The following is a 17,153-nucleotide window of genomic DNA, read 5'->3' on the forward strand; positions in this document are numbered from 1 at the left end:
GAGCCTTTCTTTTATAACCCAACATAATCAGCATATACACATTTAAGATTATAAATTTAACTCAACAGTTTAAAGTGGTTATCACTGCACCTGGAATAAAGGTAAATATGATGCCAGTATGTTTAAACATCTCAATGCAATATGCTGTAGATTATGTTATTAATGCAATGGTAATGGTGATGATTATGAACAATAGCAGTAAAATATTTCCCTGATCCCCACAGCCCTCTTACTATTAGGACAAATAATTCATTTAGGTTTAATGAATATCGGCCTAAATCCACCATCTGCATCTAAAGGTCAAAGGTCACTCTTCCGAGGATGCCAACGTTCAGATTTTGGACAGAGAGGACAGATGGTTTGAAAGAGGAGTGAAAAAAGCCATTTACGTCCACTGTGAGCGACCATCTTTGAACAGAGGCGGTGGTTTGTCTGCCATCTATAATCCAGTTTTGAGATCCCTTCCCAGATGCCTTAACACCCACTCACATCCTGGGCCATCTGACCACAAGAAATCACATGATAGGGTGGGGCCAGGTTTCACAATGAGCTCACCCGAAACCCTGGCTGATTAGGACCCACACCCGCTTTCACACCTTGGCTCATGTGATTAGGTAGAGGATCATCAGGGGGTCCTTTGTCCTATGGGGGGAAACTCCCTCTGGGTTTAAATCTGGGACTCTCCACCATTTGACCCTTAGAACTGAAGAAGCTTCTCGGATGAGAGGTGAAACATCTTCAAGCAACTTAAAGAAGTCCAGACGCTTTTCTTTCCAAGCTCCTTAGACTACAATGACCTGGAAGACTGAGAACCATCACAGACATATTGACTTTAGCTACCGTCCTCCTCTGTGTATGTGTGAGTGTACGTGAGTGTGCATGTAGGTGTGGGTGCGTCGTAACAGTTAAAGCACTCTCTGTGTGTGTGTGTCTCTGTATGTGACTTCCTGCCGGTCATAAACGTAATCTCCTCTCCCAAGCTACCCCAAATTCCTTTAAATAACATACAAAACACAGTTAACATATTACAAACACTGAGACCCCCACTCTGCATCCACTGGGGCCTTGGCCTCTTCTTGTCTTACGTTTACAGATAAGCATGTGGAGAGTGTGCTTCAAACCTCCTTCTAAGTTATAACAATTATGAGCATTTATTAAATTCAGGTAAAAGCATCAGGATGATGATTGTGACCCAGACCCATTTTCGCACCTCGGCTTGTGATTATGTAGAGGATCATCAGGGGGTCCATTGTCCCTCTTGGGAGGATACTCCCACAGAGCTTAAATCTGGGACTCTCACCATTTGACCCTCTCGGATGAGAGGTGAAACGTCTTCAAGCAACTTAAAGTGCAGACGCCTTTTTTCCAAAGCTCCTTACACTGCACAACAAGTACTTTGACTTTTCATACTTTATGTCCAATTTGCCAGTACTGCAGTTTTGTGTGTAGTGAGGTGTTTTCATGGTGTTTTATTGGTGCTTTTACTAAAGGAAGGCTTCTATCAAATTCTTCCAAATGTTGTCAAACTGAGCTGTGTGATGAAGTGAGTGTGACAGAAACACTCAGACTGTGTTTCTCTGCTTCATCAAGTCAAATCTGGTCCTCAGAGACTGAATAAAGTCCTGTCCCACTAACAGCAGCTCCAACAGTCTGTTCACTGCTTTCTTCCTGTCAGTCTTCATCTTTCTGCTGCGTCTCCTCTTCACACTGACCACTTTCTATCTAACAGTGAGCTCCCAGTGAAGCAGCAGCATTCAGCCTGTTAGAGTCAACACAAATGTCTCCATCCAAGCTCATGTTGTGCTTTGTTGTCCTCTCAGTCCCCCAGGTGGAGGTGGATTCAGGGGTGGAGTCTGTCCAGCTGCCCTTCAACACCACACTTCACCTGCCTGAAGACACTAAAGTGGAGTGGAAGGACAATTATAGAAGGCATAACAACAGGAAGGTCCACGTGTATGAGAACGGCTCTGACCAGCTTGAAGAACAGCACCAGGTTTACAGAAAATGAACGAAGATGAATGAAGACCTGCTGAAAACTGGAAACCTCAGTCTGACCCTGAAATACCCCACAGATGGAGACAACAGGACCTACACCTGCACCGTCTACAGCAGGGAGGGAAACATCCTGCTGAAGAGAAAGGTGGAGCTGAAAGCCAGAGGTCAGTGCTGTAGATACAGGTGTATGGTCAGAAGTCATGTAGAAGTTTATTCTCTAAAAGCTTTTAATTTGAATCTATTTTCAGTTCATATAAATAAAATTAATTATTTAATTTTTTGATCTAAAAGCCAAAAATGTCAGGCGGAGCAACTGTGTGTTTAAATGAACAGACTAAGAAGACGATTCAAAATGATTGAATTGAAATTGAAATGATCCAACATACAAATGATCCAGTCATTTGTATGTTGTCACATGTCAGGGTGGAGCAGCCATAAATATGAGGCTTTTATTGTGAAAATGATGAGTGTGATGATCCAGAGGAGCCCATGGGGTGTTTGTGGCTGGATGCAAAGGTTTGTAGCTCTCCTTGTAAAGAGAAACAGCTTGAAGCTACAGAGGAGCGTCTGCAGAAGAAGACAGGGGAAAGAGGAAGAAGCTGAGGCCGCTGGAGAAAAGACAGGAAAAGAAAATCCGCTTTATTTGTTGGAGGCCGTTTGTTGATCACACTGAAATATTCCCACTTTAGAGACATGAAACAAAGTGAAGTGTGGATTGATGTTTGTCTCAATGCGAGTAATGGAGGCAGCAGGAAACTAACAGGCTGTTTGTTCTGAGAGGTCACATGACTGTTTTTCTCAGCAGAGTCTGATGGATTTGATGAGACCATGAGAGCGGCTTCAGTTCCTCATCAGAAAGAGTCTGACAGAAGCTCCTCCCTCTATACCCCAGTAGACTTCTATTAGACTGCTCCAGATTCCTGAGAGTTCACACAGAAAACTTTACAAACAGCCAAAGAAAAACTATTGAAAAGGCTTCAAGATGACAAAGAGCTCTTTCACAGCACATATGAGCCATTAAGAAGTGCACATTTGTGTTTTCCATAGTCCATCATCCAATAATATCACAGGACAAACTGTGAGGTAAAAAGCCTTCAGCTCTTTGTGAATGAAGCAAAAAGACTTTGGTCCTGAGAGATGGTTCAAAACACAATTCAGACCTACCAAAGTATTATTGGTGCCAAACACATGAAGCCTTCAACTTTGTATTTGTCCAGTCAGTGTGGCAATAGAAGTCACTGTGAGGATTTTCAATGTGCTATCAAAGAGCATCCAAACAATCAGGTGAGAATGAAGAGAATTAGTGTGGATGGACAGAAAATCCATATCCAGTGTGATTTAGGAGCAGTTCATATATAATGAGTGAAATGAAAGAAGAGCACAGACAGTAAGAAGATGAGTGAGCAGACATTTTGGAGCTGCTGATCCACACAGGGCTGGATGGAAGGAGTGGGAGTCCATGATGGCTCAAAGTCTCTGATCCTAACTGTTCCTGAGCCTCTCCCCCTGCCTCCTCTTTGGATCTTCTCCTCCTCTTCTTCCTTATCTGCCTCCTCCACCACTGCTCTCTCCTCCCTCATCTCCTCCTCAGCTGAACTGAAGTCAGGGCTGTAACATGAGGAAACGTGCAGAAATGACTGAGTCAGCATGTTGTTGAAGTGAGTTGAGTGATTGTGAGCAGATTAGATGTGCGAGCCTCCCCTGTAGAGAAAAGCAAATCTTCTCCAGAGTTTCCCACCTCATGTTTTCCTGTGTCACAGCTGATTGTCAAATCCTGGCTGTCACTAAATGAGTGGTCCAAAGGTGGAAGGAGGAGCACAGTTAGATTGTTCACCTGCTAACCTGTGAAATCAATCAGCTGAATGAAAAACACTGTGATCCTATGAGCTGCTATCAGGGCTGCTCCATTCTCAGGATTCTCATCTGGATGATTGAAGCAGATTATTGATGAAGTCAGCAAACAGCTTTCAAAATGGCTCTTTTTCCAGGGGAACTCCCTGAAATGGAAATCTCATGGAAATGAAGAAGAAGTCCAAAGGCGTGGTTAGGCCCAGACTTGTGGCTGTTTTCGATGTAAAGCCCATGTTGCAGGCAGCTGCTGCTCCTTACTGGCCCACAGTCTCCACTGATGGATGTGTCAGCTCACTTGTACTGTAGCCACGGGGAGAGCGATGGAGAGATGAAGCTGACAACCAGAGGTGTAGTGCTATTTGTTGAAGTAGCCCAGCGCACCGTGTGCCATGTAAGCACAAGTTTCCAGAGATGATTGGACTCTGAAATGATCCATGTTGGACTGAATTTAAGAACAGATCATAAAGTCCTCTGTGTGCCCGTCTGTCTGAGCATCTTCATCAGTGTGCAGCTGATCTACAGCTAATGTGCTGATTGATGAGCAGCCTGTTCATGGTGATGATGAGAAACAGATTTGATTCAAAGCACAAATGAGTGAAAAAGGAGCAGCAGCCATGATAGAGCGAGTCATCTGCTGACAGAAATAGTGGAGTGAAGGATTTGTGCCGCGCTTCTCTGTGAAAACAGCTGATTCAGATCAATGAGAGGAGGATGAAGGAGAAGCAGCATGTTTCTGATAGAAGGATCACTGCTGTGCTACAAACTGCTGGGACTGTGTGTGAATGTGTGTGTGTGACGGCTCAGCTGGAGGCAGGATTGGTCCAGAGGAGAGCTGCTTTATTCCAGACTAACTCTTCTAGAAAGCTGAAATCTGTGTGGAACAGCTGACCTGTACCATGTGGAAAAGAACAGCAACACGATTCAGCGTCAGATCCCGACACATCCACGGATTCATCCCGTTACAGGAACTGTGCCACACGTGGCCTCTGTTTGTTCTGCATGTGATGCTGCAGGGATTTCTTCAAGTCACTATAATATAGTGTCAGATGGACACATGAAGCTAACACGGCACATCTTTGTGAGTCTGCAGCATGTTGACACACATGTCAGTGTTGTACAGATCTGAGAGCAGCACAAACAAACTCCATCAAAGTGATTTGTGCTGTTGCAGAGCTGTGTGACTGCATTTGTCTTCATTATGGACACATTTCTACAAATGGGACTAAACATGTGACCCTCTGCACATCCATGGGCTCAGGCTCAACAGTGCACCCATTGGCTGGATGCAGCTTGTATTGTGGCTCCTCCCCCTTAGCTTCAGCTCAGTTTAGCTGTGTTTCCTCCAAATCCCAGAATTCCTGAGGAGCAGGAATATGTGGGGCTGGGCTCTAAACACTCAGGGTGAGGACTGAGTGAAGAGCTACAGGACAGAGCCAAAGTTTCAGCACTGCACTCACAGCTTTGAGACGTCCAATCAGCAACTGGTCCTGATAACATCTCCCCTCTCATTGCACATACATGAAGACTGCTAGAAGCAGCTATCAGCCACATCAGGCTCACATCATGCTTGGTATTAAACATGCTGCAGTCTGCAGTAAACTCCCTGCCACAAAGCTTTGAGTGCTCTGAAAGGGAATCTCCTCCAAATCCACCTGTAACAAGGTCACCTGCAGAAATAACTGTGTCCACGGGCAGAGTCACTAACACTCTGCACCAGAGCTAAACCTGCTTTGGAGCTAAAAAGCTGCTGTCAGGGTTTCCTGCAGAGCTTCACAGTAAATGTGGAGACTGAAAGCTGTGGACAGTTTCTGTCGCTGGATTATTTCATATGTGTTTGTAGGAGTTTCACTTTCAAAGTTTGGAGTAAAGTGTTGAAATAAATCAGGTCTGTGACGCACACTTTACTGCAGATTGTTCTCAATGTAACACAAAAAGCAATCAAAATGTGATTGATCCTGATGTGGTTGTGAGTGTTGCTTCTAGCAGTGTTCATGTATTTGCACAGAGAGGGGGAGATGTTATCAGAGTGTGTAACTGATCAGATCTGATGCTAAATCATGTTCATGTACAGTCAGCTGATCCTCACAGTTCACTTTGTAATCATGCAGCTCTCCTCTGATCAATCCTGAGCTCCACCTGAGTCTCAGTCCTCAGGACCTCACACAGTCCCAGCAGCTTCTATCAGCAGAGTTCTCCCTGATATCACAAACATATTGATCCTCCTTCAGCCTCCTCTCATTGATCTGAACTGTGTCCAAAGAGAAACTCATCAGTGAAACCTGAGCTTACTGTGGATTATTCTGGTTGCTCCATAACTCTCTGCCTCACACTCCCTCATCTGCTGCTTTCCTCTGATTGGCTGCTCTGACAGAGTCTGCTCTGAGCCAGGAGTGGAGGCAGAGCAGCCGCCCAAACGCCCCATTCCACGGCCAGAGGTGGGAGTGGGGCCAGAGATACTAACACCACGGTGGGCTTGTTTCACAGCCTCACAAAGACACAAAGTCCAGTTTGAGGAAGTGGGAGCTCTGTTTGGAATCCGGTTTGTGCCCATGTGGATAAGGATGGTGTCGGCCTCCGGACGGGATCGTATTCTGCCAGGAAACTTGTCTAAAATGTCCCAGAGCTTTGGGCCGGGAAAAGACAGAGCGTACGCCTCCTTTATTGTGAAATTCCTCACCATGGTAACTGAACACATCAGCTGGTCTGCAGCAGGTTATGTTCAGAGTTTGAGGCTCAAATTGGCTCAAAGTGTCCCATTTTCACTGATTGTTTTCCCGACGACATGCTTCAAGTGTGATATGGATCCTCTGCTGAAGGAATCTGCTTTCTATCCACAACCTGTTGATCCGTATCTGACTAACAGCAGCGCAGGAAGCCCTGCAGTTATAGAGAAACTGTCTGAGTCGCATTGTTGCTGCAATTTACCTGCAACTGCTGATGAAGAAAAAGTCTCAATGTGTTTGTGTTTGGTCCTAATCTGCTGCCAAGTCTGTTTGACACTGCTGGATTTCCAGCTGATAGATGACAGATTAGAAACTGATCAGTCTATTGATCACACAATATTCCATCAATAGAATTGATTTGACTTTGATTTGTGTCACAAAGTGATTTCCACGTCTCCTTCATGATGTGACAGTGTCAGAGCTGAATGCACTTGTAGAGTATCATGTTTTTATGGCTCACATTTAAAGTGTTCCAGCTCTAATGTACAGCTGTCATATTAGAAATAGAAGCAGCTCTGATTTTAGTGCTCAAATAAATCTATGAAGTTATGAATTCACACATGAACAGTTTTCTGCAGCGTTCCTCTTGGCCTTATTTGCAGCTCCACTCTTGTTTTTGCTCTAATAATTATTTCTCTCCATGAGCTGTTTCTCTGCCTGAAGGAGGCGCCACTCCATCGCTTCATTTAGTGCAGAACGAGAGTCACATGATGCTGCTCTGTCAACACCAGTAACACTTTGTACAGCTCATGTTGTGCTTTGTTGTCCTCTCAGTCTGTCAGGTGGAGGTGGAGGAGGGGGCGGAGTCTGTCCAGCTGCCCTTCAGAACCACACAAAACCTGCCTGGAGATGCTGAAGTGAGGTGGAGAGACAGTTCAAACAACAAGGTCCACATATATAAGAATGGTTCTGACCAGCCTGAAGAACAGCACCAGGTTTACAGAGACCAAACGAAGATCAATGAAGACCTGCTGAAAACTGGAGACCTCAGTCTGACTCTGAAATACCCCACTGGGGGAGACAGTGGAGAATACAGATGTGACATCTGGAAGAATGGATGGATCATTAGAAGTAAAAAAGTTCAGCTTAACGTCAAAGGTGTGTGTGTTTGTCTGACTGTCTTCCTCGCTACACTGTACAACCCTGTGTATTAGAAAGACTTAGAAGAGTCTTCTTCAAGCACGACATCCAAGTGTACTTCAGACCCAGCAACACACTCAGACAGATACTGGTTCATCCCAAAGAAAAAAGTCCTAAACACAAACTTAACAATGTAGTGTATGGCTACATAGGGGATGACAATGTTTTTAGGTTTGTCTTTCTTACACCAACTAAGGAGGATAAGAAAGAGGAGTAAAAGAAGCCGTTTCTGTCCACTGTGAGCGACCACCTTTAAATAGAGGCGGTGGTTTACAACACCAACTGTCTGCCATCTATAATTGGGGTGGCTGTAGCTCAGGTGGCAGAGAAGGTCAGCCACTAACCAGAAGGTCAGTGGTTCGATCCCAAGCTGCTCCAGCATGCCAAATATCCTCCGATGCATCCATCGGAGTGTGAATGTGTGTGAATGTTAGATAATTAGCACTAAAACTTAGAAGAAGTGCTTGTGTGATTGGGTGCGTGAATTAATTGTATAAGTGCTTTGAGTGCTCAGACAGAGTAGAAAACCGCTATATAAGAACCAGTCCATTTACCATTTATAATCCAGTTTTGAGATCCCTTCCCACACGCCTTAACACCCACTGGGGTGGGGCCAGGTTTCACAATGAACTCACCCAAAACCTTGGCTTATTGTGACCCACACCCATTTTCGCACCTCGGCTCGTGATTAGGTAGAGGATCATTAGTGGGTCCATTGTCCCTCTTGGGGGGATACTCCCACAAAGCTTTAATCTGGGACTCTTCATCATTTGATCTTAGAACTGAAGCAGCTTCTCGGATGAGAGGTGAAACGTCTTCAAGCAACTTAAAGTGCAGACGCCGTTTTTTCCAAAGCTCCTTACACTGCACAATAAGTACTTTGACTTTTCAGACTTTATGTACAATTTGCCAGTACTGCAGTTTTGTGTGTAGTGAGGTGTTTTCATGGTGTTTTATTGGTGCTTTTACTAAAGGAAGGCTTCTATCAAATTCTTCCAGATGTTGTCAAACTGAGCTGTGTGATGAAGTGAGTGTGACAGAAACACTCAGACTGTGTTTCTCTGCTTCATCAAGTCAAATCTGGTCCTCAGAGACTGAATAAAGTCCTGTCCCACTAACAGCAGCTCCAACAGTCTGTTCACTGCTTTCTTCCTGTCAGTCTTCATCTTTCTGCTGCGTCTCCTCTTCACACTGACCACTTTCTATCTAACAGTGAGCTCCCAGTGAAGCAGCAGCATTCAGCCTGTTAGAGTCAACAGAAATGTCTCCATCCAAGCTCATGTTGTGCTTTGTTGTCCTCTCAGTCCCCCAGGTGGAGGTGGATTCAGGGGTGGAGTCTGTCCAGCTGCCCTGCAAAACCACACTTCACCTGCCTGAAGACGCTAAAGTGGAGTGGATGGTCTATTATAGAAGGTATAACAACAGGGGGGTCCACGTGTATGAGAACGGCTCTGACCACCTTGAAGAACAGCACCAGGTTTACAGAGACCGAACAAAGATGAATGAAGACCTGCTGAAAACTGGAGACCTCAGTCTGACCCTGAAATACCCCACAGAGAGAGACAACAGGACCTACACCTGCACCGTCTACAGCAGGGAGGGAAACATCCTGCTGAAGAGAAAGGTGGAGCTGAAAGTCAGAGGTCAGTGCTGTAGATACAGGTCAAAGGTCAGAGGTCAGAGGTCATGTAGGAGTTTATTTTCTAAAAGCTTTTAGTTTGAATCTTATTTCAGTTCATTTAAATAAAATAAATTCTTTAATGTTTTGATCTAAAAGCCAAAAATGTCAGGCGGAGCAACTGTGCCATGTTCATAACATCCGCTAGCATGTTTTGAGTTTGGATGAAATCAATTAGAAAAAAAAAAGTTCAGCCTAACGTCAAAGGTGTGTGTGTGTCTGACTGTCTTGTGTCTCCTCTGCAGGGAGAGTTCACGTCCAGGATTAAACAGGCGACATCAGGAACAGAAGCAGCTCCATTGATCCGACTCCTCTGATGGCTGATCAATCAGTTTGATCTGTTTGTTCTTTGGTTATTGATCAGTGATGTCAGAGTTGAGTCAGTGTGATGTTGTTGTTGTGTGTTAAAATAACTCAGTTGTTTGGTGGTGGCAATGGGGCAGATTCCACAGAGGCCAGCAGCTGAATGAGGGAGAGGAGAGGCAGGAGGAGGAGAGACCCGAGGCAGATATAAACAAAGTTTAGGTGAAGTTTATTTTCGTTGTGCTGACTTTGCAGACAGTTACAATAACTCATACTGCGTACTAGCTAGCATAACGGAGTTTCTATACTGCTGGGTGGGTGGTATGATGTTACTGATAGTGAACTTTACTTCATTCATAAGGTTAGTTAGTAGATTTGCCAACTGTCCCCTAAAAAACGGAATTGTCTCGTATTCAGAGAAAATATTTCGTATTGAGGTGAAAAGGAACACAGTTTGTCCCGTACATTAACCACAATAAAAAAGACACAAAGCTGGAGTTATTCTGCGTTTTTATGCTGTCAGCTGCCTCTTCTTCTCTCATTCTCTCACCCTCCCTCTCCTGTTTCTACTTCAATCATGAAACTGATCAATGAACAGCTGATCGGCTTTTCTGGCCCACTTTGCGCCAGAAAGAAGAAACCAAACGTGCTGCTGTGCTAAACAACAGCAGCATGTTTAAGCGTGATAAACTGTTAGAATTTATTTAATATTTCTAGTATCAGTTTATGTTTGCTGGAGCCACAGCCATAAACGCCACTGGTCACCTTAAAAAGTGAACAATATAGTGCTTTAAATGAATTAAAGGATAAACTTGATTGTCATATTTCATATTTTTTGTAGTCAAATGGCGGCTCTGCTTTTGCCACGGTGAATTGAGCAGCAGATCTAAAAAGATTTTCTGAAGGTTCAATGGAAATCAAATGGGATGGCAAAATCAAAGCCATTTCTTTACACATATGATGTCACATCCTGTAGTGTGCATCATTTATGGTTAAGAATACATCAAATGCAGCAAGTATACACATGTTTCATATCACCTGTAATTTTCTTTAGCCCACATAATTGAACATTTAAGTTACATAAAACTTTATAGTTTATATAATAAATATGTAGCCCAATAAATATAAACTTTTAATAGCAAAATTTGTTGTCTTTTGATTTTACATGTGTATTTCACCTTTAAAAACTATTTTCCTTGCTTGCTATCATTCTTTTCAGCACAACCTAACGTTTCTGAATTTACAGTTATTTTTTTATTGACATACCGTATGAACACAACTGATCTGAAATCACAAGAAACCATAAAATCCTAGTAGTACATATATATTTTTACTGTAAAATCTAGAAACATGTTTAGTGAATGATTTTCATAATTTGAAATGCAAATATCAATGTAAAAAATATGCATTTGTAAACAATAAAATTATATATAAATATTATTTAAAAATGCAGCCAATGCATCTTGCATTTTTTGTAGAGTAATCAGGTGTCACAATAACATGCCCCACAAATTATTTGTGCCAGTGCAAAAAAATGCAGATGTAGCCAAAAGTTTTGAGAATGATACAAATATTGGTTTTTGCAAAACTTGCTGCTTCAGTTTTTATCTTGGTAATGAAAAGTTATGTTTAGGAAGAGTGGTAAGATTAATCAAAGGACCATGATTCTAAAAAAAATTACTGTTTCTTTCTGCACTAAATGTGCTGATAGTTTTTAGAGAAAAGATATTTCTTATGATTACTCTCGTTTTAGTGGCCTACCAAAATATGTTAAAAACGGGTATGTAGATTTTAAGGTGTGGGCATGTCTGTCAACCCCAAAGGGTTAATAACACTCAACCTCACTCATTCTTTCAGAGTGAAACAATCATCTGTGTTAAAATTTGAACATAGCAGTGGTGTTGATTCAAAATGTGCTCTGAACTGTGCTCAGTTCTGTGTTTTCATGTTGGGCGAGTGCTGAGTATTTGTACGTGCATGGGGGTGGGAATGCAGGTTTGTGTCTGTAACAAACAATCCAGTTTTCCCTTTTGGTGTGTCCTTTTTTCATTTCAAGGGAAACATTTTCTTTCAAGCAGCAGTAATAAAAAAAAGTGCAAATGTTATTTAAGTATTCATGTGTGAGATGGTGTGCTAACAGTGCTTAGTTCAGATTTTACATTTTACCAGTCCTGGCCTCACAGATTCTGCTTTTATTGACCTATAATGGCTCCTTTTGAACTCTATGCCACCAGGTAATTTTTGAAGCAAGCTCTTCTTCACCTTTCTCTTTTGGCATCTCACCAATCTGCCACACTCCTCATCTCCTCTGTCCTGGTTATAGGAAGAACTTTTTAAATATTTAACATATTAGCTCCTCACTCCAGATGGCTTGGTTGGAAGAGGTGACACAGCGCAGGGCTGCCTCCAATTACTGGTTCACTCGTTCGGATTGGCTGCTGCTCTGAGGATAATATCCAGAGGAAAGACTGACCTTAGGGCTCAAAGTGGCTCCTTCCGAACACGCGGGATGTAAATTAGGGACCCTGGTCGGACACAATGTCATCAGAGATACCATGCAGGTGAAAGACGTGGTTGGTGAGCAGCCGTACAGTCTCTGTGGGCAGCTTGGGCAGAGCAACAAAGTGAGCAGCCTTAGAGAAGTGGTCAACGATTGTGAGTATTACCTGCAGAAGGCGGGAGGCCGGTTACAAAATCCAGAGATACATGGGACCACAGTCTTTTGGGTGTGGACAAGAGATGAAGGGGGCCCATGGGTGGCTGGTTTGAAGATTTGTTTCGGGCACAGACTGTACAGGCGAAGACTTATTCTCGGGCGTCCCAGCTCAGGGTGGGCCACCAGAAGTAGTGCTGCAGGAAGGTAATGGTGCAGTGTATTCCTGGGTGAGAGGGGGAACGAGCTGTGTGTGCCCACTGTAATACCTGAGACCTGACGGATTGGGGAACGAACAGTCGTCCAGCCGGCCCTGCTCCTGGATCATGTTCCGTTCTCTGAGCCTCTCGAATGGTCGACTCAATCTCCCAGGAGATGGCTCCCACTATGCAGGTGGCCGGGAGGAAGGGCACAGGGTCCGCCTGGTCCTCAGAGGTGGAGAACATTCGAGACAGGGCGTCTGGTTTGAAGCTGCGGGACCCTGGCCTGTAGATGATTGAAAAAATGGAAACGTATGAAAAACAGAGCCCACCTTGATTACTTGGCGTTAAGTCATTTTGCGTATTGCAGATATAGATTTTTACGGCTGAGCTGTGCCCTCCAACCAGTGCCTCCACTCTTCCAAGACGAGCTTGATTGCCAGAAGTTCCTGATCACCGACGTCGTAGTTGCATTCTGCGGCGGTTGAGACAACGAGAGAAAAAAAGCACAAGACTGAAGTTTACCATCCTTCTGTTGTGAGAGGACAGTTCCCACTCCTGTGTCCACCTCTAACACAAATTACCGCGTTAGATCGGGCTGGACCAGAATGGGAGCTAAGGCGAACTGCTTCTTCAGCTCCAGGAAGGCTAACTGGGCAGCGTCCTTCCACTGGAAAGGAAGCTTGGGAGAGGTTAGTTGTGTAAGAGGCAAAGCTACCTTGCTAAATAAAAACTATTGAAAAGGCTTCAAGATCACAAAGAGCTCTTTCACAGCACATATGAGCCATTAAGAAGTGCACATTTGTGTTTTCCATAGTCCATGTTCAGAGTCCCAGATTTTAAGGCCTAATGTGAATGGGCCCAAAGAGCGTCATAGACTCACTATTGATCATGTGGCTTATCATCATCAGTGTTTATCATTGTCCCAGAGCGTCGGGGCCGGGAAAAGACAGAGCGTACGCCTCCTTTATTGTGAAATTCCTCACCATGGTAACTGATCCTGAACACATCAGCTGGTCTGCAGCAGGTTAGGCTCAAATTGGCTCAAAGTGTCCCATTTTCACTGATTGTTTTCCCGACGACATGCTTTAAGTGTAATATGGATCCTCTGCTGAAGGAATGTGCTTTCTATCCACAACCTGTTGTTAAGCTATTGGCACCTGCATAGACATGTTTTTTTAAATTTTAAATTTTTAAATAAACGTAAACTAGCTTGTATGGTCGGTCCCGCCATTCATGTATTGCTGCTTACATAAAGCTAATTTTGATTTTTTTTAAATATTTTTTTTGGTCATATGTTGTGGGGAACAAAGACCAAACAGCTTAATTTATTAAATGATGAGAAATCGATTACCTCTTCACTGGCATGTAGAATTGTTTCACAGTGGCGTGGAGGTACAAGAATACATCAGCTTTTACATCATATTCATATGATGTAAACAACGTACTTGCTGTCACCGAGCAGAAACGGGAGCTGGAAGCATGTAAATACAATAATAACCACTGCAGCCAGAAAAAGTGGAACCCAACCGATGGATTAATAAAGTTTTATTTAATCTAATAATCTAAAACTTTGATCTCAGCCAAACCGATTTACTCCGGAACAAATAAAACACAGAAAAACACAAACAATTACATTTTTAAGTTATCCGAGTGACTTATATATCATGTTTAACCTGAGTAGCGAAAGAGTGAGGGTCTGAAAACGATGAAGTCGGGAGTCCGCTGCTCGCGTCGGCTGGAGTGACCATTGAACGCCCTGGCCTGCTATCGAGCTGGTGGGTAACAGACGTCTAAGAAAACGTCAGCACACTTTTGCAAATATGCAATGTCTTGATAAACCAAGCAGATATTTTTCATTTACACAGCTACTTTCACGCCTGAAAATATGTTAAAAGTTTATTTTGCAACCCAGAAAGATTAATAAGACTAATTTTAAAACTTAGTAGCGGCCGCAATTGTTGGCAGCTGAAATTTGGCTGGGCTATGCTATGAATTCTAGGATATGGTGGGCCACGAAGGACACACCCGACCCATTCTTGAAATTCGGAGAAATGAAGGACGCATTTGTCGGCAGCTTTTGAAAGAGTCGACGAATTGGGACAGCCTTCGTCGCCTGGCTGTGACGTAATCGGCCTTCAAATGCGGCCTCTGGAGGATGCAGCCAACATTTTGGGACACAGCTTCTGTCTCTCGCTAGCAAAGTTGACCCAGACAACAAAGTAAAGCTAGTTTTCAGCTATGAGCCTGATATGAACCGTATTAGTCAGGGGTCCCTTTACTATGGTTTGGAGCCGCGGACCTTCACTAATAGTAATAAATAAGATAAGATAAGACTTTATTGATCCCACGACGGGGACATTTTTGTGTCACCTCAGCTCAGGTACAGATATCAGAAGGAAATACAAAAATACAAATAAGTACAATCAATGAAAAAAAGTAAGATAATACACTATATACAATGGTAGCACACACAGTATATGATTATGGATATGGTTGGAAATATGGAAGAACCTTATCAAAACCAGATGTATTGTCCAGTCACTTCGATGGATTCTGCAATTATGACATTGTGATTGAGGAGTTATAGAGTCTAACTGCTGTTGGGATGAATGATCTGCGAAGCGCTCCTTCCTGCACCGAGGGTGTTTCAGTCTCTGACTAAAGGAGCTGCTCAGCCCACTCACATACTCATGCAGTGGGTGATGTGGGTTGTTCATGATGGATGTCAGCTTTACTAACATCCTCCTCTCGCCAACCACCCCCACAGACTCCAGGGGACATCCCAGCACGGAGCTAGACCTCCGCACCAGTTTGTCAATCCTGCTCCTGTCCCTGTCCGTGCATCCACTCCCCCAGCAGGCCACTGCATAGAAAAGGGCAGATGCTACCACAGTGTCATAGAATGTCCTTAACAGAGTCCTGCAGACTCCGAAGGACCTCAGTCTCCTCAGCAGGTGGAGTCGACTCTGGCCCTTCTTATACAGGATGTCTGTATTTGTAGTCCAGTCCACTTTATTGTTGAGGTGAACACCCAGGTACTTATCAGAGTCCACTGTCTCAATGTCTTTCCCTTGGATGCTCACCGGTGTTGTAGGTGGTGACTTCCTCCTGAAGTCTATGATCATCTCCTTTGTCTTGCCAGTGTTGATTTGGAGTACGTTGGTCTCTCACCAGCCAACAAAGTCACTGATGTCCGTGAGTCAGCTGTTTGCCTACTCCGGCTCCCTCCAGCTTCCCTCTCAGTAGTGCAGGTTGGATGGTGTTGAAAGCACTGGAGAAGTAAAAAAACATGATCCTCACAGTGCTCCCCGCCTGCTCTAGGTGAGAGAGGGATCGGTGTACCAGGTAGATCACAGCGTCATCCACCCCAATTCCAGAACGGTAGGCGAACTGCAAGGGGTCCATCACTGAGCCCACCAGTGGCCGAAGGTGGTGCAGGATGAGCCTTTCCATCGTCTTCATCAGATGAGAAGTCAAGGCAACATGCCTGAAGTGGTTGGGCTCCCTGGGGTGTGCGATTTATGGCACCGGAACCTCACAGGAAGTCTTCCACACTTCAGGAACCCTCTCCAGGCTCAGGCTCAGGTTGAAGATGTACAGGGCCACCTGGCAGAGCTGGTCTCACACAGCAATGATGCATTGATGTAGTTATAAAAAGCACGATAATATATTAAGTAATCCAAAGTATTCAGAATACGTTACTCAATGAGAGTATTCGGAATACATTACAAAATACATTTTGGGGCATGTATTCTGTAATCTGTGATTTTAAAAGTAACTTTCCCAACACTGTGTACAGAACCTGTGATGTCCAGACGGTGTTCCTCTGGTGTTCTGCTGGGAAAACATTTGGGTATGTTTAGGTATTAACATAGTTGTCATGGTTTCCTTTCTCTCTTATTTGTTGTGTGTGACAATTCTGGAGAAGATGGGCCTGCAGGGGAAAGTCACCCGCTTGCAGGCCAGAAGACATGAGATAAATTAAAAAAAATACAAAGTATGTATGTGTGTTATCAAGAAGATAATTCTTAAGAACACAAGTTGTTAAATGTGGATTTACTAAGAGTTGTTGTGATGTTTTTATTTGCCTGCTGTCATTTTTGATTTCCGCTGCCTTTAGGATTGCAAGTATCCAGGCTCAGGAGAGGGGGGTCAGTGGGAAGCCCACTGATGCTACTTGGCCCTGGTTTGCCCTCATGGATGAGGTTATAGGACAGATGCCTTCCATTAAGCATCTTTTCCTAATGTCCCTGAGGACACTCCAGAGCCAAGCACAGCAGTGGGTGACCAAAACAACAGCGATGACGTAGCGAGTCAGCCACCTACGACAGGGAGAAAGATGGTGTGTGATGCTGCTACTGTTTGTGCTGCAGGGACACACCCCATCCTTATTCCTCACTACGAACATCCTTGCATTCTTTGCTCTCCTCTTTGGTCCCTACCACCTGAGAGGTAAGTAGAGGAGAAGAGAGGAGTGCGGTGAGTGCGGGGGAGAAACTTCATGTTTTTCTTTCTCATAAATGTAGAAAATCTCCTAAAACTCAGCTGACTTTGTCATCAAGGGGCCCTGAGTGCAGATCACTGAGGACAACATGACAACACTTTAG

The sequence above is a fragment of the Pelmatolapia mariae genome, linkage group LG3_W, assembly GCF_036321145.2.
Source record: "Pelmatolapia mariae isolate MD_Pm_ZW linkage group LG3_W, Pm_UMD_F_2, whole genome shotgun sequence".
NCBI lineage: Eukaryota > Metazoa > Chordata > Actinopteri > Cichliformes > Cichlidae > Pelmatolapia > Pelmatolapia mariae.